The sequence below is a fragment of the Herpailurus yagouaroundi genome, unplaced genomic scaffold (assembly GCF_014898765.1).
Source record: "Herpailurus yagouaroundi ecotype Mexico unplaced genomic scaffold, PumYag 140, whole genome shotgun sequence".
NCBI classification, from domain to species: Eukaryota; Metazoa; Chordata; class Mammalia; order Carnivora; family Felidae; genus Herpailurus; species Herpailurus yagouaroundi.
This window is the reverse complement of record NW_024412395.1, coordinates 47,007,468-47,030,321: the sequence shown is the minus strand read 5'-3', so window position 1 is coordinate 47,030,321 and position 22,854 is coordinate 47,007,468. Positions and strand designations below refer to the sequence as shown.

At 36.4% G+C, this 22,854-nt stretch overlaps 1 protein-coding gene across 1 annotated transcript in view; it reads right to left on the bottom strand.

The window, feature by feature from the left end:
• CSRNP3 (cysteine and serine rich nuclear protein 3) overlaps positions 1–22,854 on the bottom strand; it is a 213,833-nt gene that overhangs the window by 187,488 nt on the left and 3,491 nt on the right. Inside the window, exon 2 of the mRNA XM_040475251.1 lies at positions 8,584–8,754. The gene's annotated coding sequence lies outside the window, so the exon portion shown is untranslated. The remainder of the gene's footprint in view (positions 1–8,583; positions 8,755–22,854) is intronic.

The window sequence follows — 22,854 nt, the reverse complement described above, 5'->3', positions numbered from 1 at the left end:
TGTAATTCCCATGACATAGCAGTGGTTTGTTTGGCAACTTGACAATATTGTTTTAAAATTCAAATAATGATCATGTGAAAATAGCTTATAGAGAGCCTTTAAAGAGTATGGTAGTGTATTGTGTTTCTGTTCCAGTTAAGGAAAATTGGGAACTCTTATGTGAGATAATAAAACTTACTACAGAGTCATAATATAACACTATTGTTGGTTTCAGAATAACCATTCAGATCATGAAACAGAAAGGAAATTACAGACACTGATCCTATGTCTATAAGAATTTGGTTCAAGATAAGAACAAAATTTCATATTAATAGAAAATATATTATTCAGTATATGATTTTAGGAAAACTGGAAAATTATCTATTTCACACAACATGCCAAAATAATTTTCAACTGGTCTAAAGATTTAAATATATAATAGAAATTTATGAAAATTTTATAAGAAATTTGTGTGTGCAATTAATCTTGGGTGCAGAGAAGTTCTAAGCATTTCCTAAAGGCCAAATGCATGACACATTTGACCACATAAACATATTTCCAAGGCAAACATTAACAGAGTTAAAAGACAAATGGCAAAATAGGAAAGACATTATTGCTCACTAAATAATCCTTAATGTTATAAAATGATGAAAGAGAAATCACCACTATAAAAAACCCCAAATAGACCATTTATATACACACAAAAAGGTAAATATATGACTAGCTAGCTTCCTAGTATTCAGAGAAATTCAAGTTAAAACAGCAGTAGAATATCAGTTTTTACTTATCAAATTGGACAAGGCCTGTGTGTGTGTGTGTATACACACATTATCTATGAACACACACATATATACAATCACAGAATACCTAGTTAATTTGGCAAGATGTTGGGTCATAGGAACTCAATTACTTAAAGTGGGCAAGTAAATTGGTAAATCTTTCTGGAGGGCAATTAAAATGAAACCCTTTGAATTATAATCTTTAGGGATTTATCCTAAGATTTATCTACAAGCAAGTCATGACAGCTGTTATTATATTAGTGAAAAATCTAGAAAGCTATTAGAATGAATGAACACAAATCTTATTAGGCTAAAATATATGAAAATAAATTGAGAAAATATGTAGATAGTGTGAAGATTGAGAAATATATAAATAACAAAAATTACTCATTATTTTACTATCCAGAGAAAATGTGTCTTGTTTTTCTATATTTCTATAGAAAATATGTGCTTGCCTTTTTACCTCTAGATCTTATTATATACCTCATACATATGACTTTATAAATGAAAATTGAAAATGTAATATAATATTTTAAACTTCTTAATTAATGTGAATATATTTTTATGTCAATAGATACATTTGTTCAACTGTTTTTATTGGCCACATGGTAATCCACTGTATGGGTTTTCCATAGATTGTTTAACCAATTGTGTGGTATATAGATTCTGTAAAATTTTTTACCATAAAAAATTACTGCAAAAGTCATCCATAAAGCTAAAATATTTATACATTCAGCTTTTGAAAGTAATGAATAAATGTTAAATGTATTGATTCAAAATATCTCAATGTTCTAACCTTAGAATTTCTGACTTAACATAAAGGTTGGTAAAGCTATGCAGGGGGCTTAGAGAGTGATTTCACTGACAATACTGTGTTAATGAATTTCATGAACATTTGGTATAAAAGCATTTTTTTCCTGTAAGTATGCACCTGTTGAAGGTAACTTCAATTGTATCCAACAATCTTAATTTTTATATAGTTAATTAGCCCATTTAAGTCTATTCATGTCATGTTTAAGATGACAAATCATTTGATCAGTTAAGCATATTCTTTCTCAATATAAGTCATGAACATGCCAATCAAAAATAAATTTATTTAGGACCTAACATTATGAGAATGAAATAAAATAATTTGTTTAAAGCATCTATCACAATGCCTAGCAAATTATAAAATGTTCAATAATGCTTGTCATGATTATTACCGTTAAGCACTGTGGGGCAAATACAGGATGCAGCCCTTACAATCAAGGAGTTTAAAATAATTGCAATGATAAATTGCAACCATTTTCCATATTGTGGCTAAAAAACTTGTGAATTCTTAAAAAAAAAAAGAAGAAGAAGAAAGGTATTCTGTTGAAAATAACAGTATTTATTTAAGCTGCATTTATCCTTTTTGGATTCATTCATTTTTAAATTGAAATGTAAAAAAGTAAAAAAAAAAACTTTTATTTACTTCATACTGAGGAGAATTTTTAAGTATATGTGCTTCTTTATTAGTGCCCATATATTACTTAAGTTTATGCCTTAGATCTTCTTTTGCAGCCTAACTTTATGCATATTTTAAAAAATCTAGGTCAAATGTATGGTATATATGTCTTATGTAGCCATGATCTTAGCATAGCATTTAATTTTAGTGTTGACTAATGACCATTATAATTGTCAGCATAATGTTAATTATTATGGAGGTAAAAAATTATTTTTTTTATATTTATTTATTTTGAGAGAGACAGTGCACATGCAAGCAGGGAAGGGGCAAAGAGAGAGAGAATCCCAAGCAGGTTCTGCACCCTCAGCACAGAAGCTCATACAGGGCTTGAACTCACAAAAGGCGAGATCATAACCTGAGCAGAAATCAAGAGTCAGATGCTTAAATGATGAAGCCACCCAAGAACCTTAAAATGTGTGTGTATCTGAAAATGTATATAAATCTAAAATATGTACTACTCTCTCCAAGCTAAAATGAGGGTTGTCATAGAAACAGCAAACAGCAAAAAGTCTGATCAGACATAAGAAGATCATGGACAATATCTTTGAAGAAACTGTGAAATAGGACAGGCTATATTAGAAAAAGTAACTATGTTTAAAATTAATCATCATTATTTCTTCCAAACCAAGTTTCTCAGGGATAGCACTAAATACTGCAAACCCTGGAATTGTTAAGATTTAACTTATGTAGGTTTTTTTTTAATGTAAAAGATGTAAGCATTAGAGCATATTAAAGATGAAATATATTAAGTATTCTTCAATATGAATATTTAAAAGTAATTTTATTAATATGATTTCGTACTAAATATGTACATTTTTTTATCTCACAACAGATCCATTATCATCCAATCTTGGTATAAAAATATATATTATTAAATGCATTTTGGGTCTTCACAATATCACAGTTAATGACACTCACTATTGCATTTCATTCAGAAACATCTAGTGCTTTCAGCACTCTGTCTAGCAATCTTCACTAGCTTTCATGACACTTTGTAAACTGTTTTAATAAAGTTTGCTTTTTGGGGGTCTTTTTTGTCATGCTAATTAAGACCACTGCAGCTATCCATTAAGGATCTTAAAGTGATTTAATAGTTCATTATGTAAATCAAGTTTCATAACAGTTCATTCAAAGTCCTAGAATTGTAAATTACATAAATCAATCTTTATTACTATTCTATTAAAATATTTGTGAGATAAGATAAAAACAAATGCAAAAAACTGAGCATCCATTTCAGTTTTAATTCATTATACTTTCCTACCTGAAAATTAAGTATCATTTAAAAAATCTCTTTCTAGTTTTTATGTGCTGGCCTTTGAAAATGAAGTATTTATCTTTTTTTATATTTATTATGATTGTTCATTCTTCATTACGTGTAAAAACTATACTTTTAACCCTAATCCAACTGTCAAATGAATTCAGTAAACTTGAGACATTTAACTATTCTAGTTCATGCCAGATCACTGTAGCTGAACATATAAGACATATGCTACAACAATTCTGTGGCCCTAAAACATTCCCAGTTTACTCCCAAATTCCTCAGACAAAAAAAAAAAAAAAAAAAAAAAGGAACATTTTCAGAGTACAACTATGTACTTTCCAGAGTGAAATGGTTAAATATCACAGCCAATTCAGAAATAGCACCAACTGTTTCCTTTTTTTTTTTTTTTTTTTTTTTAGCAGGACCAGATTTAATTCTTTTCTGCATTCACATGCACACAAATACACTTCCCTCGAGCTGTCAGAAAGCATCAGATTGCCTAATCTGCATGATGAATTTTAAAATCTTTTGAGAAACACAAGGACATTTGCTTCAGGCACTATGATTTCATCGTCACCATCATAAACAACAAGCATAAAGCCAGTCAACCTCTGGTATTCAAACCAAAGCCAAAAGATTATGGGACTTAGAAGTGGTCGGTAGGATTTTAATCACCTAAATTTCACTTGGATCCATTTTTGAAGTCATGACATTGTGCAACTGGGCAATCATCTATTTATTGTCTATGACTATTCCTACGTGACCCCAAAATAAGGATGTAGCTCTTATTAAAAGGTTTATAAAAAATGCAAATACTCTATGAAATATTTGTAAAGAAATTACATTATCAGATGAAAATATTCTGATCGTTAATGTAAAGACAGGGTCTCTAATATTTAATAGCAACTATAATTCTTGTACTTTTATGAAATATAGCTACAATGTCAATTCCACCTATAGATATCCTGAGTAAATAACAGATGTGGGAAATCGGAAGAGTTTCTATGATATATTTTGGATCCCATGCTAATAGGACTTTATCACTTGAATAATGTGAGAAATAGTACCATTAATACCACTAGAACTACCCACATTGACTTTTTAATGGTAGCTAACTGAGAGTTAAAACCACAAACAATAAGTGTTGTTTTTCTAGATTCACTGTGATATTGATATAAAAAAAATTTATTTCAAATTCAGACCAATTGTGCTTTTAAGATTAAAGCCAAATTTAAGTTTCTCAGGGCTTAAAACAAACAAGCAAATATAAAAGCCAATTCTGTACCTAGGCAGCAAAATGGAATATAATTACTGCATTCAGTCAGAAGCTGTGACTAAGTGAGTCTAATCGAAACGCAAGGTAAGTGCATTTCTGAAGTCTTGAATTATTGAACAAGTAATGTAGGGTCCTGGAGTTCAAGGGATAGAAAGATATCATTATCTTTTTTTTTTTTTCCCCAGGGAGTCCAGGATGCCCATTCACCCCTCTGGCAAAAGTGGAATGTACAAAGGCTTTTACTTTTAAAGTAAATGAAACAACCCTGTATTTGTTAGCTGCCGTTAAAGATGCACACTGCATACCTCATCTCATCTTCTTTTCATTGTAACGTTTTCACATTATCACAAGCAGCATTATGTCACCAAGACGAACCAATTTCCTTCATGTAAATGTAAAACAACATGTTTGCTGTAAGATATTTCCATCAATGTCAGTGATGTACAAGGTAAGTCTCAACAGTCTGCCCTGTCACTTACTTACAGAAAGGGGAAGGGAAAGTGTTCATTCACAGTCAAATTGAATTCTCTGTCCACTATTTCTTTTGCTCATTGAATATATTCATAAACTCATCACTGGCACTATATTATTACATCCAGAAGATACTAACTTTCGCCACAACACTAACCGAAAAAAAAGAAAAAAAAAACGGCAAGAGGTGATGAAATGCTAAACACCTTTACCGAAAGGTAGGCTCATTCTATTTCTAAGAGGAGCTGGCACAAAAGGTACAGCCAATGTCTCTCTGTTGATTAGATGGGTCCCTCGATCTAGTCAGTGATGTAAAAGACCCATTGGAGAGCAGCACAGTCTAGTAGAAAGGTAGCCTCTGAGGAGCTACCATAAAGTCCTATAGCAATAGCGACATTTGGATCCTTGTCTAGTTACTCTCGCTGGGCCTCAGTCTCCACATATTTAAAATAAGAAACACAGTCTAGATGTTCTCAAAGTCCTTACTAGTACTAACACTCTTTGAATTCAAATTGAGGGTTGACTCTACTATTGTTTTTGTCTTATACTGTTACATAGTGTTAAATTCTCTCAAAAAATTAAAATGGGTTTTCTTCCTCAATTTGCCCGGCTTTATGAAATAATTAGTAAAGTTTCATATTGATGATTAGGGTAAGAGCAGCTCACAATAATAGGAAATCATCCATAGGTAACATTTTCCAACCATTTTTCCTTACTCTCCTCCCCACTGTTTATCTCAAATCATGGTGCTGATCACACATTCAATTACAAGTTGTTCAATGATGCATATCACTTCCTTACAGAGTAGTATCAGCAAACGTTTCCCTCAAAACCCCTGAAAATTTACTAAGAAAAGGACATTAACAACAGTGCTGGAAGAAGGCTAATGAAACTCTGAATCTACTCTCTTTATCAGCCTGACTTCTCCTCTGTGCACACTGGACACCTCTTCCTCCACAGACTCTTGTGATGGTTATAAAACAGAAAAGTTGCGAACAGATGTCAAAATAGCTATCAAATAGTTTATTTGATCAAAATAAAACCACTCTCCATTCAAACTTTTACCCTTCAGGGTGTTCAGGTACTTATAACAAGTGTCTAGCCTATAATTTTTCAAACCCCTCTAAGCCACCAGAACATCACTTTCATCTGGAAAGCATCTTGAGCCACAATTGTGAGACCTGATGGTGTTTAAATGAACATTACAGGTACTTTGTGAACTCACAAGCTATAGAAATCGATGGGTATCTTGCATAGAGAGTCCTACAATTGATTTTTCCAGGAGAGAGTCAATTTGTAACTTTAGGAGAGACATAGACACCAGAGAGGTTGAAAGCATGCTGAAGGTTTAAAAAAAACAACACTGGCATGTGGAAATTGCTGCACTGGATGAGGTGGTATCTCAAAGAAATAGAGTCTAGATTGATGATGTTTTTTAGGAGTGGCTAAAGGGAAAAAGTTGAAACATTCTAGGCAGCTCCTGTGGCATTCCGGGCTTAGAGAAGGAGAGCTCTCCAAGGTACACAGGCAAGGTGCTTAATAGGGTCCCTGAGGGTCTTGAAATTAAATATATACTAAGGATAAAGATATCCAGTAGATGCATTCTCTCTGGCTTTTAAAGTTGTCTGAAATTACGAAAAAAATTATGTATTTCATACTTGAAATTTGCCAAAAGAATAGATCCCAAGTGTTCTCACCACCACCAACAACAAAAAATGTAACTATGTAAGGTGACAGAATGTTAATTAGCTTGATTGTGGTCACCATTTCATAATGCATACATATATCATGACATCATGTTGTAAACTTTAAATAGGTGCAATGTTTATTGTCAAAAAAAGACAATTATTGCAAAAAAGAGAGAGAATTATCTAAATTGAATCCATTCATTCAATAAAGGAGTCTAAGTATCATTCAATGCTCAGCACTTTTCTAGGCACTGTGGGTGACAGCAAGGGGGTGTGCCATCCACAAGGGCTACAGTCGCTTAGAGGAAGGGGGGAAAGGCTTTAGATAAATCACAAACAAACCGATCCACCCAAAACCCACTGATTGACAATAACCTTTCCATGTAACTAAAGAATCTCATTCTCAAAACAACTATGATGTTATCCCTTATTCTAAGTGTTTCTTTACCTCCTCCTTACTTTTTCTACTTCCCACAAGTTCATAATAGTGGTACTTTAGTCAAGAAATAAATAATACAAAGACTAAACAATCTTATAAAATTATACCTACTTTTATTCTAAATGCTTCTAACAATGATGAGAGAGAATTCATAAATATCAAACAAACCTTTGAATTCTTGGGAGTAGAGGAAAGAGGGTAAAAATGGAATTTCAGGGGTCATGGAGCCACACTGCAAGATCATCACTGTGAATATTAAAAGGTTGTTTTGATAAGTTAAAAATCCCCAAACCCACACACCTCAGAAAAATAATACTAAAAAAGCTATTATGGAAAAAAACCCTTCTCTTTTGTACTGGATAATTTTTAGCTTTACGTATGGAATGGTGCTTTAAAAAGAAGTTTATACCCATCATCCTATGGGACTTTATTTGACCTTGTTTAGTTTTGCTTTGTATGATTAACTTCTAAAACTAATTTAGAGATCCCTCTTTCCCTAGTGACTGGGATGGAAGGCACACAGAGATGTTGGAAAGATTCACCTAATCCAAAATCAATCAATGTGTACCAGTTATAGGGAAGGCAGTTTGAAATGGCTACAATTTTAAGTTAGAACATACTACATACCATACCAAATGATGCTGTTCACATTAACTGCTTAGGAAAGGTATACGCGTGCAGAAAGCTGCACTTACTGTAGTGCATGAATCTGGCCTCAAGTTTGAGGTTTACTAGTATTCCAAGAACAATAGAAGCTGATGGCTTTCAGGGCTTTGATTTCAGAGCAGCATTCTTTTAAAAACAAACATCGTTTTCTCACGTAGGAAATACATGTGGTGTACTCAATACTGCTGATTCCACAACTCATTGACCAGTATTATTAGAATTTCAAAAGAGCTCAACTGATCAGATTTTGAAATGGATTTGAGATGGATTTCCGAAAGCTGAAGGTGCATACGAGATCATTTTCAATTGCTTACCTTCAATCGGACGCGTTTCTGCCTCTCATACCTACTCCATAGAGATGAACAGAAGGATACCATTGAGATTTAATTAAACAAAATGATATCACATTTTACAAATAAGTCTGATATGATGAAAAACTTGGAGCAGATAAAAGGCAGTGGATAAAGATAGAAACTCCAGGAATCGACCATACAACACACTTTAGAGTACAGCCTGAAATATGGCTTCGGATACTCACCAGTGAAAAGATTACAAGTGGACAGATTGACACTATCAACACTGTCAGCACCGTCACAGCTAAAAACTTCATCATCTGATTCCTGCACAGAGCAGCAGGGTGAAGAGCCGTCAATTTCTTCCAACTTCCCCTTTAAAATTCCACTCATAGCTGCAGCGCTGTCACATGTACCTGTAACAGGAATGGGAACAACAGAGCGTTGAAACATTTGACCACTGCATGGTCCAAGTCTCCAAATCGGTTTTTGAGGCTGCAATTTTTTGACCCACATCGACCACATCATCATATCCGTGCAGAAATTATTCTTTCCGTAACGTTTGAAAGCACTGAAAACAATTCTACCCTGATGCATTGTTATTTGCATTCTCTCTTTTGACTAAGGTATTTTATATGAAAAAATCAAATTTAAGAATGTGGAATCAGAGTACTACAAAGGAAATATGGTTCAGTGTTTTGAAACGTCAAAACAGGAGTCAATTACACTTATTTGATTTGTTCTAGTAAATCGTGTACTGTCATTGACAGAGCCAGAGTTCAGAACAAAACAGATCACTCACTTGCATGCTGTCATACCCAGAGCATACTGATTAGGGCATGTCTATCTTGCTTGGGATTTCTTTTTTTCTCAGGTACAAAGGCATCTACTTTCCTGGGGCTCTTTGTCCGTCAAAAATCAAATTGGTTGCTAGGAATGACTATACCTGCAGAATTCAGATGCCTTATCATGTTTCCAGTCAATTCAGCATAGCTACAGGGAATATTTGAGTCCTATGCCAATGAAGCTGGCTGAATAGATCGTATGCAGGGTAAACCACAGTCTCTAAATCTTTTACTGGATAAAATATTAATTTGAGTCTCCTTACTCTCTGTATCAAGATGGCCAGTGAAAGACAGTCAGAGGTAGCCGGGTGCATTTAAAAAATTTGTTAATGCCAATTTAGACAAGTCAGTAAACCTCTGAGAATAATAATTTCTTCATAGTTACAGAGTAAGTGTTAAGATGATCAGCGGCTGCAAACACAAATCCCGCCAGTGGCAGGGAACCTCGGTGAGTAAAGAGGGTCAGATGTAATAAAATCATGAAGTCACCTCAGTCCTCTTTTTTGTCTACTGTTGTTTGTAACAAAGGTATCAAGAAATGCTCCTCTACCCTACTGAGACAAGGAAACTAAGAGAATCCATGAAAAACTACTTTTTTTGTTGTTCCTTTTCCTGCTTTTATTCTTGCTAAGACTTCTATCTACACCTTATACATGCCTTATAGAACAGATAATGTATGTCCTACTTACAAAGGTCAAGGAGTTAATAATTTCTTTGGAGGTTTCCAGCATGATAGATAACATCTAAGGAGTGACTGGGCAGGGTTGTCCAAGACCACTGACTCACTAAGACACGCGGCTCCGGGGCATAAGTCACTCATGGAGGATATCTCACTAGTTTTTGTTCCCGATGCCTGAGAAGACATGTGTACCCGACTACAATCCTCAGTAAAGACCCCAGACCGCAAGCAAAGATGAGACTCACTCTCCTTTCCAAGTCTCCTGGATGCTCTGTCCATATCTACACTCTCTTTACATCTTCAGTAAACTCTGATCTCTCTTCCTCTTGGCTCACATTGGATTTCTATCTTGTGCAAAGCCAAGGGCCCTCTTGGCTCGTTCTGAGGGGCCCCTCTGGATTTTCAGACCTGGCTAGTTTGCATCACTATGATAGCATAAGCACCCTAATAAATGGTCTCACAGCCAAGGAGAGAGAGCCAGTAGTGAGTAGTATAAACTGTGGTGAAGTAGAGATGCACACGCAGGCCAAAGGGGGCAGCTGCTACTCAGGTCGATGTCATTTCCTCACGCTTTCCCAGTTTCAGCTGCTCTAAAACCTGGCCAACACCCCCACTTGCATTCAGAAGCAGTCCTTCGCACCATTAGGTTTTACGTTCCCCATCCCCCTTTCCCTTATTAATCTTGTTTATAAAATTAAAGGAGCAATTTTTAGATTACATTGTAATTTATTTATTTTTTTTAATTTTTTTTCAATGTTTATTTATTTTTGGGACAGAGAGAGACAGAGCATGAACGGGGGAGGGGCAGAGAGAGAGGAAGACACAGAATCGGAAACAGGCTCCAGGCTCTGAGCCATCAGCCCAGAGCCTGACGCGGGGCTCGAACTCACGGACAGCGAGATCGTGACCTGGCTGAAGTCGGACGCTTAACCGACTGCGCCACCCAGGCGCCCCAGATTACATTGTAATTTAGAGCCCAACTTGGACTTTGGCTCTACAATAAGGACAAAGGATGGTCGGATATGTGACTCCAAAGGGTTAACAGACAAAGAAATCAAAACCTTTCTTTTCCAATCACCCAGCACAATACCCGAAATGCCTTTGCTAGAAAATATCAGCTGGAGGAACAAACTGATTTTATAAGACGCTGCACAATATATGCTACCAAGGAAAGGTAATATGTTAAGCCATTATACCTCAGGATGGCACTCCTATCTATGCCTTTTGGTAATACAGAACAAGTCTAACTAGAGTGACTTTCTTAAAAAGGTAGTGACCTTGGGTCCTTGTGCCTCTCACTGACCTCATAGTCTCCTTCTGTTGCAGTAGTGACATTTCCTTGGGATGTACTTGTTCCAAGTCCTGCTCACTGGCTTCCTCTGTTTCTGTATTTTCTGATTCCTCATATCCCCAGCTGGCACAGGCTTTGGCTTTGACAGATCTGCTTCTACTTCATTGTATCCTGCAAGTCTCAACTCTGAATACTAATTGACTCATTCTTTCCATTATACCTAAATGCTAATTGTTGAGAAAGTGAATCTGAGTGCCCTCATTTAGTCATTCACGCCATTCTATAGACATGAGATTTCTTTGGGGTGCACTGGGTGGCTTAGTCAGTTAAACAGCCAACTCTTGACTTCGGTTCAGGTCATGTTCTCACAGTTCATGGGTTTGAGACCCACATCAGACTCTGCACTGACAGTATGCAGCCTGCTTGGGATTCTCTCTCTCCCTCTCTGCCTCTCCCTCGCTCGTGCTCTTGCTCTTGCTGTCAAAAATAAACTTAAAAAAAAAACAAGAAATGAGATTCGTCTCCTTTCTGCCCTTAGTTTAGAGGTTAATTATTTATCTAGTAAACGTCTGTTGAGCTTCTATCAGGAACTAGTGACTATCTTATCAATAAAATGATAAAGTAACAATACAGGAAAAAAATTCTTTTCTCTAATGGTGTTTCTTTACTGGGTGTTGTTGGAGAAAGGAGTAGACACATAATAAACAGATAAACAAATTAAATATATACTGTGTCATATGGAGATCAATGTTATGGAGAAAAATAAACAGTTAAGTGATATAGTGATTACAAGGTTGGCCAATTGAGAACATTTCATTTTTAATTGATTGGAGAGCTAATGTCACAGTGGGGAAGCAGCAATGAAGACGCAGAGGTGATAAGGAGGCCAGCCGTTTTGACATGCAGGGGAAAAGCAGTCCAGGCCAAAAAAATGGTGTGTGCCCAGGGCTTGGGCTGGGCGCAGTCGGCAATCAGGTTAGGCAGGTATTGGGGCTAGATTGCGTAGCACCTGTGAGGGCTTCAGCTACTACTCTACATACGATGGAGGCCACCACAGGGCTTAAGTCATGGAGTGACAAGATCGGACTTATATTTTTAAAGGTGTACTCATTAGCCTGTTATTTCGTAAGAAAACACAGCTCCATGGTAGAGGAAGAGCATGGGAAAAGGGAAAGGTCTGAAATTAAGGAACACACCTAGAGAGGACTTAGTGACTCAGATGAACAGGTAAAGTCAGAAAACCTGACCAGTCAGAGGGCTGGAAAGGTCATAGTTTCTTTGGGGGGGGGGAGGGAAGAATTTAGAAAAAAGTTAGAAGGGGAGGGGAGTCAAAGTGCTTCCCAAAACAAAATGATTACTTAATTTTTTCCCTATAACTACCTCTGTCTCTAGATTTACCAATTATTTTATGACAGTGAAGGCCATCTTATCTGCCAGGTTTCAAATAGGACCAACTCAGATACATTGGTCCCACTTTGTGATGTTGTTTGTAAGCGTTCATTTATTACAAAAAGGAATATTTCTTTTAGTTTGGCAGAGAAGATGGAATAAGTCGATGATTACCAATATGCATGGGAAAACGGAGACAAAAAGTTAGTAACTATTTTATTCACCATCCTCTCTAAAGTTGCTTATTCAAAATTTTTAAAAAGTCAAACATACAACCACTACCTGCTACCTCAGGGATTATAGGACTCGGGCTCTGTTTGAAAGTCAGGCAGGCTCCAGCTAAAAATGTCACTTGGTGACCTAATATAACCATTCATTATTTGGTTGAGGTGACTCTCTTATCTTCAAGTGACTTACAGAGGTTTTAGAAGAATTGCAGAAAAGCTCCTAAAGACTAAAAGCTGTTGATGGATTTTTTTTTAATGTTGATATACTCTATTAGTTACAGGAAACTATATGGAAATTTTTCCTTAACTGATATGAAATCTATATAAATAATTGTGTGGATCATATTTATCCTTCTAGTCCTCTTGGCCCTGAAGAGTCTTGGACAAAATCATTAAAGAGAGATTGGATCAGATGACTAGATAGCTGAGGAAGCACAAAGAAAGGGTGGGGAAAATGTCCCAAAGCACAACAGACCCTTTTTGAGAGAGATTTCATCCTACAGATTGTGTTTGCCAATCTGATTCCACTGGAGTGTGCTCTGTTGTAGTACTAAAACTGCAATGCTACAATTATTACCATGACAACAGATGATGCAGGAGAAACTACATTGTGAGAGATGAAGATCCACACCGCCCCCCCCCCCAACGCCATTCAGATCTCTGTAGTAAGAGGTGGGAAGGAAGACCAAAGAAAAGTTATTGTGTGTGTCCTTGGATGAGTTTTTCCATCCACATAGCTAAGTGGAAGCAGTCCTAAACAATATTAAGTCACCCCATGACACAGAATACTGTTTTAAGAGTATATGGCTGGCTGGAAGAAAATGTTAGCAAACAGGAACGTATGGATGACTTAATTTACATTTTCAAGCATCGAAAAGATTATGCTATTTCTTGTGTGTTTGTTAGAAGTCAAAAGTTTCATAATTCTACTTCAGGGTCCCCTAAAAAAATGATCTTGAGTTTCCTAGGTCCAAAAAAATAAAGTTTTCTTAGTCTTCTTTCTTTCTTTCTTCTTTCTTTCTCTCTTTCTTTCTCTCTCTCTCTCTTTCTTTCTTTTTTCCTTTCTTTCTTTTTGATCTACCTAATGGAATACTATACTATTACTTATCCTGCATCTAATAATTCCTTTTGAGAAGTACATAAAATAATATAACATTGTTAATACTGCTTCTAATATGAAAATAGTTATTTGTATATCCGTCAAATGCTCAGATTTTGAATTAAAATATTTACAACAACATTTTAATACTTTTATATAAACCCAGACATGCAAAAGGCAAGAGATGATTAGTAATTAAGAGAAGAAAATTGTAAGTTATTAATTTTTATGTTAAATTTATGATGTAATAAGAAGTAACTGAGCCAAGAAAGATCACTAAAAGAATGTAAAGGAAAATATAATTTGCCATTTTGAGGTCAGAACTACTATGAGTGGTGGGTACATCGATCTTTCTACAAATGGAAATTATTTTTTTAAATAATAGATTAGAACTTATATGGATTTCCCCTAAAAACTTAAATATTTGTTTTTATTAGGCAAGTTTTACAGAACAAAATACCCAAGGTTGATTTTTTTTTTGATTAGGTAATCATAATACCAGACAGCACAAATATCTAAATAGTAAACTTCCATAACCACACAAATGTGTTTTTATATTCTTTTTATTTCCCCTACAATAAAGATACTTACTATAGAGCCAGGATACAACCATGGGCTCAGGTTGATTACCAAAAACTAGAACAGGAGTGGGACAGATAGTTGGACCTAGGGATGGAAGCAGAATAAAAATGAAAGCATGGTCCTGGGAACATGGACAGAAAGTAGGGCAAGTGAATAGAGTCTGAGAAGGATAGAGGGAAATCCCCAAAGGAGAAATGGACAATTAAGGGACTTGAGAGACCTGAGCATTGATTTTTATCAAAGATTTAGTTGCAGAGAACGAGAGGTAGTGGGAACTACCCCGGGTTATAGAGTCTGGAGAAATGCTAGTTCCAAAGATTATGGAATTTGGTACCTCCCCCTCTGGGTTGAGAGGGAACTGGGAAGAATTTCTTTAATCTGAATTCGTGGTGATAATCTGGATCCTCAATTAAAAACACATCTGTTACTTTGAAATTAAGATCTGAGAGGCTGGAGCTGGAAAAAGCTTAGGAGAAAAAAGCAATCTGTGTGTTGTCACTGTTAACCACTAATTTGCCTTCAGGTACAGGGAAACAGTGAAATGTACTGCAGAGGATTTACATTAGGCTAATCATTTAAATTTCCAGAGGATATTTTTAAAAACTGAGAGTCTTGGGGCGCCTGGGTGGCGCAGTCGGTTAAGCGTCCAACTTCAGCCAGGTCACGATCTCGCGGTCCGTGAGTTCGAGCCCCGCGTCGGGCGCTGGGCTGATGGCTCAGAGCCTGGAGCCTGTTTCCGATTCTGTGTCTCCCTCTCTCTCTGCCCCTCCCCTGTTCATGCTCTGTCTCTCTCTGTCCCAAAAATAAATAAACGTTGAAAAAAAAAAAAAACTGAGAGTCCTAGGAACCATTAGGAATCATGGTATGATGAAACGAGGGAAGCCCGTTGCTTTAAAATTTGGTGTCACCATTTCCTAAATAGGAATTTTTCAGCAAGTTACTTAATTTCTCTGAGCCAACATTTTCCCACCTGTAAAGCAGGGTTAGTAGCTGTTGTGTAGTGTTAGAATGTGCCCTATATGTGCTTTCCTAGTAATTGTTAACTTCTACATCCTCCATTGCTATGTATTATGTATTGCAGATGTCTTTCATTATAGCTGAAACAAAACCAAAGCCCGTCTCTAAAATCTTGGCTGAGAGGGTAATTTAGCCAGTTTAATATAAAGCAGGGTGATACATCAGGAATGAAGGACTAGACCATACTATTTGCATTTTGAGTCATTGAATGAATGTCGACAGCACAGACGCACGCGCGCGCACACACACACACACACACACACAAAATTGAGAGAAGATGATGCTAAGTCTTCTCTTGAGGATGCTCTTGTGGTTCTGATAGTTGGGCATGGCCAGACACTGTCAGGGTGGTCCACTCCTCATCAAGTGACCCTGTCTTGCCAAAAGCCTAATTCACACTCTAGGAAGGATGCTGGGTCTCCCCAAGAAGTCTCTAGAAGCCTAGTCTTACCTACAACAATCTGAGGAGACTGGTCAGGGTATATTCCCTCCCTTGTCAAGTGACCACGTCTTGCCAAAAGGTCACTTAAAACTCCAGGAAAGAGTATGAGTTGAGTAACACCATATATACACTTTTGTAACCTATCATTTCTCCACTTATAACATGAGGATGTTCCTTCTCATTCAATATTTTTCAAAAACTGTGTGTTTTTGTTTTATTTTATTTTTATTTTTGTGCTTCAGGCTACATAGCATTTCATTTAATACCTATGTCATAATAGTTAACTAAAACTCTAAAGGAAGGTGCTTGGTTTCCTTTTAAGTGTCTATTTTTTTTTAATTTTTTTTTAATGTTAATTTATTTTTGAGACAGAGAGAGACACAGCATGAGCAGGGAAGGGGCAGAGAGAGAGGGAGACACAGAATGTGAAGCAGGCTCCAGGCTCTGAGCTGTCAGCACAGAGCCCAACGTGGGGCTCGAACTCACGAACTGTGAGATCATGACCTGAGCCGAAGTCGGATGCTTAACTGACTGAGCCACCCAGGCGCCCCAAGTGTCTATTATTATAAATCAAGTACAATTAACATTTCTTTCACATACCTTTGTGTATATCTCTGATTATATCTTTAGGATAAAGTCCTGGAAGTGGAAGTCCTGAGCTTTCAATACACATTGCCAAATCACCTGGCAGAAATGTTCTACCAGTTTGTTTCTTTAATGGTGCGTTGGGATATCATTTTACCACACCATTGCCATAACTGTGGCATTGCTATTTTTAAAAATTTCTGTGAGTTTTTCAGATGCTCCTTAAGAATAAGAGCTCAAACCTTTAGTGTTTACCACATGCCAGGCACTATTTTAGCATTTTACATATGTATTACACTGGATTCTAAGGCGGCATCTCTATTCCCCTAGTGTGCACGCCTTGTATACCCCCAGGATTGCAAATATGGGGAGATATCACTCCTGTGACTATGTTCACATTATAAGGTAAAGGGATTTTGCATATGTAATTAAGGTCCCATATCAGTGACCTGATAAGAGATTATCTAGGTGGGCCTGACCTGATCACATGAATCCTTTAAATCTAGAGGTGAGAAATTAAGGTGAGAAGGATTCAAAGCAAGAGATTCTCTGTAGCTGATTTGAAGACAGGGGTCCTGTGACATAGATTGTGTGCAGCCTCTAGGAGCTGGGAGCAGCTTCAGCCACAGCAAGCAGAAAACAGGGAAACAGTCCTATAACCACAAGAAGCTGAATTCTGCCAAAAAGAATGAGCTGGGAGGTAGTTCCTCACCGCCCCCTGCCCCCCCCCCCCCCAAACACCAGACAAGAACTCAGCCAAACTGACACCTTGGTTTCCACAGAGTGAGATCCTAAGCAAAGAACTCAGCCACACAGTGCAGGGCTTCTGACCTATATTCTAATAAATGGGCATGGTTTTAAGTTGCTAAATTTGTGGTAATTTGTTACACAGCAACAAAAAATTAATACAATATATATAATCTCATTTAATCTTCCTTGCACACATATGAAATAGGCATTATTATTAACATTTTCCAAAGAAAAACTAAAGCACAGAGAAAGGAGGTGACTAGGCAAAGGTTGGAGAGCTAATTAGTCTTAGAAGCAGCACTCAAACTTAGGCATTGGACACTTGGGCACCATATTTTTCATTACCATACTCTTTCTGGTCTGTTGATGGCATCTTACTGCTTGAAATTGGTTTTCCCCAAATATCTGTGTGAGTTAGAACTACCTTTTTCCATTTCTTCCCATTTTCAATGGGTTTCTGTGTGTTCGTGTTGTGCGTATTTGTCTAAGTTACTTAACATTCTTTTTCCCAGTAAAGTACATACATTGTTTGTGTTTACAGACATTTTATTATAGCTATAAGAAGCATACTCTGGTTTGTGATTTTTGGTATTTTTACATTACCTTTAGAGAAGAAAATGGTCATGAACACTTTGGACACCTAAGTGCCTTCTTAGAATTTAAATCAGAATTCTTTGAGATTTCTTCATAATTGTCCTATTTTTTTCTTGATTAATAAATTGCTTTTCTTTTAAATAAATAGATCATAATAATGTTGTCGAGTCCTTAGTTGGTGCCAGAAACTAAATTCTGTGAATGTGTTACTCATTTGCACTTATAATGATTCTGATACAAGTATTATTGTTTCCTTGTTATCACTGAGCAACATGAAGCTTAGAATGTACATTTCTTATGTATATTGGACATAATGCTCCTTTGTGACAGTAAATATTTTGAAACATCAGTACACATGCTACTTTGTAAAAAATTTAAAAACAAGGCATAGGTGGAAAAAAAGAATATAAAATTTGAATACATTACTTTTATGAAGAATATGTAATTCATGGAGTACTTTTGGAAGTATTTTTGTATTGGAAAATTGGAACTATTCTCATATTGAAAAAATTATTAAAATATATACCATATTTTAGCCTTCAAGTTAGAGATTCTTCAAGAGATTATAGATGTACATCTGTCTTAAAAATGATTAACGTAGCATATACCAAACTTGATCCATAACATTTTAGTGGATGAAGTTTTGTGTTGGAAAGGGGATTTATGATCAAATAAGTCTTAAAAATTCTTATACTCTTTTTGGAGAACCTCACTGCACATTAATAAAGGCTATCCAGAAATTGGTATTGTTTAAATTTTGTCCAGATTCTTACAAATTTATGTAAGCATAGAATATTGGGAGGGGCACCTGGGTGGTGGCTCCGCCCGTTGAGCATCTGACTTCAGCTCAGGTCACAATGTTGCCGTTCGTGGGTTCAAGCTCCATGTGGAGCTCTGCACTGATAGTGTGCAGCCTGCTTGGGATTCTCTGTCTCCCTCTCTCTCTGCCCCTCCCCCACTTGTACTTTCTCTTTCTGTCAAAATAAAGAAGTACACTTAGAAGAAAAGAACATTTTTTCATGGAATATTCAGTAACTCAGAACTTCGAAAAATGCCTTACCGGTTTGATATTTTGAAAGTCCTATCATTGCTATTCATTAATGATTCTAGGATTTGTTTTCACAATTATGAAAACATAGAAAAACACCATCTCATACAATACTAACTTAACTAGCTGATGTCCAATGATTTCATTTCAGTTAATATGGAAAAGTGGAAAAACTTGCCAATCTAGCGGAATTGTGTGGGTTTTTTAATCCTTTAAATGAAGAATAATACTTAGGAAGCCATTAAAAACCCTGGGTATTATTTGGCTCCATTCTTCCATTCCTGACTTCTATTCAGCTTGTAAACAGAAAAGGATGACTAACAATAACATTAATAACTAAAATTACACACAATTCCATACTATGTTCCAAATTCTGTAGTGAAGTGTTCAGTATACGTCTATCAATCTTTACAGCATCACCCAGGTTGACAACTGAATTTCACAGAAAGGGAAACAGAGGCTCAGATAGCCTAAGTCAGTTGCCCAAATTACAGAGGCAATAAGATGGTATAGCTCAGAGCTGAACTACAGTCTGCCTGACTGCAAAGCCCACTATGCATCCCATCAATTATTATGCTGTACTACCTAAAAAAGAAAAATAATAATAGGCAAGCCAAAGTTAAAATACCCCATTAGCTCAAAGTATGCATTTCTGGAAACAGGCATGCTGACTGGCTGATTAAATCACTTACTTAGAGCATAAACATGTACACCACAGTATAGTTCCCACATAAATGTGCACAGTAATGGTATATTAGGAATCACTCTTTCTCTTCAGACTCCCAGACATCACATCAGAGCATAACATTCTTTTTTTTCTTTTTGGTCAGTTCTACCTGGCTGTGGTAGACTGTGGGACTTCCATTGGTGCTATATTATCTGCCTACCTTTACCTTGAGACATATTAAAATGGATATATGAACTCTCAGCATGCAACCTTGATTTCTTGGTAGCTGATTCAGGATTGTCATTTGCCAAGCATTATGGCTTACAATTGTTCACCAGAACACAATATAAATGCAGAAAAGTGCGTCCAGAGCACAAGAAAAATATTGCTGAACAACTTAACTCAAGAGAGTGAAGAATAATTGACTAAGAGTATATGTATGAGAGCACTCAGATTGCAATAAAATGCATATTACTACATTTTCTTACACAGATATTATTTAATGCTTTTATATTAATACAAATATAATTATGTTAAAATTAATTATGCTATAATTAATGTTAATTTACAACTAATCCATTCATTTAATAAGTGATAATCTCTGTGTGTGTATCAAAACACAGCAACGGTATAATGAAACAGCACAGTGCAGGGAGTCAAGAGATGTGACGTATATGCAGATGAAATCTCTTGTCAAAGTAGGAGAGCTCAAAGGAGTTTGTACAAATACGTAATTTTGCATGGCTTAACAACATTTACGTGACGTGGACGTTGTTACATTGAAAAGCATTAACAGAGCAGCACCTGGAAAGGGACTGCCTCAGAATGGAAGGGGCCTCTGTCACTGGGAGAGTATAAGACAAGGGCAAGATGACTATCTGACACAATTATTCTTATTCAACCAGCAAACGACCGATTATACTATTGTTTATACTAGATGTTGTCGACAAAGGACACGCCTGCCACCAAGAATTATAGTTAACATAGTTGAATAAAAGCTCATAGAGAAGTCAAAAAAGTGCCTGTCACGACCACACTGAGAAGCTGGGGCAGGAAGGGTGGGACAAGCCTGAGGTAATTCTGGGCTGTTTTTATTGACTCTGCACGTAAGTTGTATGGAGATTTCTGAACATAGAAGGTTAAAATGGCAGTCCCCAAGCTCAGTTTCCCATGTGACACTGAGCCCTAGAGGACTTTGGTGCACAGCACAGGAGAGTTCACTTGGGACCCCTTGCTGATTTAGTTACCATATTGGGCAAACAATCTAAAACTTGAGGTATGACTTTTACGAGGTACCAGAAAGGAATTTGGAGAAAGCAAAAGAATAATTTTTTGTATAATGTTTGAAAATCTTTTCTCGAGTGTTTCTGGCTTAATATGCTGACAGCATCACACCCAGTATCACCTGGGTAATGACTGATGACAGATATTGATTTTCCGCGGCTGGCCTAACGCGGGATAGGAAAGGAAATCTTTGTAAATGCATTCAGGAGTCCTGTTTGGGAAATTATTTGTTTCATTCATTAAATATATTGTGATATATCCACAACATGACAGCAACCAATTGTATCAACAGTTACTAGAAAACAAAACTAAGACTCATTTTTTACCCTGACAGCAAGCTCACAAGAAGTCAAGGAGACTATGACGGTAAGTCAAAGACATCAGTAAAAGGATACCAGAGGCAGTTCTAAAGTGGAGAGTTCTGTGCAACTGTAAAACTCTGGCCACACCATGCTTTTTTGCCCTCTTCCCAAGTCCTCCTAAAAGCATCCTTTTATTGCATCCAGTATTTAATGCATTATATCCAATATTGAATACAAACACATAGTGATTAGCTGTTGTTATTTTGCATAAGCAAATGCTCAGTTTCTTACTAAAAAATCACCATGGGAATCCCTCTCTGCGCCTTTCTTTCTAGATAGGTAAAATGAACGATCCAGGAAGAAACCATCTCTACAAGCCAGTCCCATGTTTCTAGGGTAACAGAAGACTAAAATGTTCAAAGGGAATACATGAAAATCAATAAGTATTTGCTAAAGGACTTCATAGTCAATATTCTTTGAAGATACAAAAAAATTGGCATAATTACTACTTTTCCCTGGTAGTTGGTGGTTTTTGTACAAATGGGCATGCGAATCAGGAGAAACATAGAAATGTGTGTGCACTGGGGCGCCTGGGTGGCCCAGTTGGTTGAGCACCCCACTCTTGATTTAGGCTCAGGTCATGGTCTCATGGTTCATGGGCAGAGCCTGCTTGGGATTCTCGGTCTCCCTCTTTCTCTGCCCCTCTCCCCAGTCTCTTTCTCAAAAATAAACATTTTTTTGAAACCAATTTGACAATAAACTTCATATATTGAAAAAATAAATAAACATTTTTTTAAACATAAAAAGAAAAAAGAAATATGTGTATCACCTTTTGTTGTTGTATTAGAAGATAGTGTGTTAAGCTCTTGATCTGACTAAAAGTACAAAGACTTTGGAAATAAATCACGTAAATTCTATTCACTTCTTAGCCGTGAGATTAGCAAGAATAGCAAGGTTGCACTCCTGTCAAGTGGTTTTCTGGCTAAAATATTATTCTTAGAATTGGGATTGACATTTATCAAGGTCCTCAACTGAATACTTAAAAAGTTATGTTGAGTCTGTATTCTCAGAGTATGCACATTCAGCAATTTTGGGGTCAAACTATTTAGTCTATTATAACAGCTGAGATCTGAACAATTGGGAAATCAAGTGATCTGACAACTGATTCATCAAGTCTGTGAAACATCCAACTGTGATCATTAACTGGAGAATCAAATCCATTTCCTGCTTTTTGATTTACAAAGTGGTAATTAAAGAGTAATGATGCTGTTTGGGACCAACCCCCTTTCTATACCTATATAAGCCCTATCTTATTCTATCAAGTATTAAATATGTACTAAGTCAAAAATAACTTCTGATCAATAACACTTTTGAATTATGGCCTACCAGAGTACAAATGCTAAGGCAATTTTTCATTTGCTTGAATTACCTGGGTACATAGCACAATCTGAACATTGTGAAACCAGACCCAAGCTTTCTTACCCCGGTGTAATTTGCATTTCTTTTAAATCCCATCCTTCCATTCCCAGCAGTGTGGGGTTATTTGCCAAACTAGCATATTTCCATTATGGTTGTAAAGTTGTCTGCCTACATACATTATAGGGGAAGCTATTAATATTTCATTTTCCTGAATACATTTTGTGAGACTTAAGAGACCCATGTAAACTTGCCTACGAATCTGGCAAGCTACTTTTAGCAAATAAAGAACCATCGAG